Consider the following 2,765-nt stretch of genomic DNA (forward strand, 5'->3'; position numbering starts at 1 on the left):
ATTAGCATTGATTAATTTTTGATCTGTGTTCCTGCAATGATCTGAAATCACCTCAATAAAAAATGGTGAAAGCCTGGTTTTAATGAATGTCAATTTATTTGTTTTAGAAATGTTTGATTTCTTACTTACACTAATTGCCCTGCAAAAACAGTAGAAAAGCCTTATTTTTTCTAAATTTTGTAGATCCTGTTTTCTTGGTGTTATTTTGAATCTAAATAAACATGCAACCAAAATGCTGTGGGCTTTTGTCAAGCAATTATTTCACTCACTTTCAAACAGAACGAGCAGAATGGGAGAGCTGGTTATTGGCTGGCTAACTTGCGTTGACTGCGTTAACTTGGTTGTGCACCAATGTGGCGTGCACTGCCTTAACTTGATTTTTGTGAACGTGCTCTTTTTGATGAGAGTGCGGCGGTGATGACTAGATGCTTTATAATTGTGAACTATTTTCTGTTTCTGTACATCTCCACAGTTTGCCTTGCAAGAGGAACAAGTAGGTCAAAGCGCCTGGGGATCCTGTAAGCATTCTGACAGACTTCCAGATCTCCTGGAAGTTGGTCTCCAGAGGGGTGAAGGCAATATTTAGGGCAAAGCCCTGCACAGTGATCTCCTTCCTGCAGCTAGTGCATCAGAAAACTGGCAACAAGAAAAAATATATATGTATTTTAAAAAAAGGGAGATAAATACTGTAAGTTAATATGATAAAGCTAGGGGAGGTTGATAAAGGCACAGATGGGTCTGTGATTCAGGCAGTAAGTTGCAACACTGTTTTTGAGAGATGATTGTACTCTCAATATGCATTGTTTGGCTTGTAGGTTATGCATTGCTAAAGCAAGTCCCTTATGGGAAAGCATCCTCTACCTTTGTCACTGCTACTGTTAGCACACAACAGCTTGCAGAAACTGTAGCAATTGTGGTAAAAGGGGCTCAGAGAGAGAGAGAACAAGGCAAAGGAAGTTGCAAAAAAAAAAAAAAAAAGGCTCAGCCAAGCTGAATGGTCGGGTATTTTGTCTCTGGGTGTCTCAATGGGCAGCCTACAATGTGTGTTAATTCATCCTTCACAAAGAGCCTTGAAGCGAGGCTTTCCCAAACCAGCAAACAAATCACTTCCCTGGCTCAATTGGTATTCCGTGGCTGATTCTCCAGTCTTTGTGTTGTGAAATGAACAGTGGAATAACAAACAGATTCAAGTTATAGGTGTAGTTCACGTACAGAGAGGTGACTTTGACTAAAACGCTTCATGCACACAGAATCCTTGCTTATTTTTCACCCGCTACATTTTTTTTTTTAACTACATACATTGACATGGCTTATGAAGTGTGTCAGCAGTGCCTCAGCAGTTTCGGTTACATGTACTGCTGCTGTTACTGACCCTACAGTTCTATAACTGTCAAGTAAAGACCAGGGGTCAGCAACCTTTACTATAAAAAGAGCCATTTCAGAACAAATCTGTCTGGAGCCACAAAACACATTTGATCTCTCACCATCTCAGCCACTCTGTTCTGTATGTTCTGTACCAGGATAATGTGTGCACATACCCTATGTCCTGTTGCTACTTATATGGACAACACACTGTGCATAAGGCACCAATAGTCAGAGGGGGCAACAAAACAGCCTAATGATCATCAATCATAATAAGCATAATGTTATAAACAAGGTATTCCCTACCATTATGACACTTAGGCACTAAGCCTAAAGGTTTTTTCACAGCACTATAACCATATGAAAATAACAAAACAAAACAAAAAAGCAGAGGACCGGAAGACAAACTTACTGATGTAATGTGAAAAGCTATAACCTTTTTTAAAATAAATACTGTAATTATAATAGCATAAATGCCAAATAACATTACATTTTATTGGGGGAAGAACCTCAGACCACACAACCCTCAACTGCAACCACAGCAGCTAAGCACCAAAGAAACCTGGGGAAAACTGAGATATATAGAAAAGCATCATTCATGCAGATGTCAGGCAAGTGCTGGCCATCAGGCAAATCAGCCACCACAAAGCAATAACGCTTCGGCCACCCAAATACAGCCCTCAGGTTTCTATCAGAGTACTCCTGGTAGCCTATCCAGGTTTCTTAAAACTGGGATTAGGTCTTATCCAGGTTTCGGAAAACCAGAATGTGACATATAAATGCACAGCAGATAACTGTGATATTCTAAAAACCATATAATACATATAATACAATATATTATAATATACAATATAATTTCCTGGAGCCAAGGTGGGTTGGACGTGCTTTTAAATTACATCTATGCAAGTATTCTGTATGTTCCCTATGTGGAACATACAGAGGAGAGAAGTTGAGTGGCTGTTTTGTCCAAAGCCATTTCTGACTTGCTTTGCATTGAAGTAGAACTATGAAAAAGTGACAAGAACTAAATTGGATGGGTAATTGCACGTATACAAAAGATGCTGATGGAAACTCTGGGCAACTATAGGGGTTACCGGTTACCTCAACCTCAACCAAGCTGACATTAAGATGTTCCTGTACTTTTATCTTTTGAGCCAAGGCTTGGCCCAAGGTTAGTTTATATCATAGTATGAATTATTAATGAACCAAATGGCCTTGCTTCATTATTCAATAACAAACAGTGCAAGACAAATGTCTTGTCCATGTTGATGTGTTTTGGTTAGGGTCCTGTAAGAGCCCTCACTGGGGACAATGAATATTTAATTGAAGAAAAAACACACTTCCATAAAGGTTGTGTGATCTTTATTTAAGTGCACTTTATTTGATCTGCAAACTGTATTTTT

Source organism: Morone saxatilis, unplaced genomic scaffold (assembly GCF_004916995.1).
Source record: "Morone saxatilis isolate NCDOM2014 unplaced genomic scaffold, NCSU_SB_2.0 Contig20, whole genome shotgun sequence".
In the NCBI taxonomy this organism is placed as follows: domain Eukaryota; kingdom Metazoa; phylum Chordata; class Actinopteri; family Moronidae; genus Morone; species Morone saxatilis.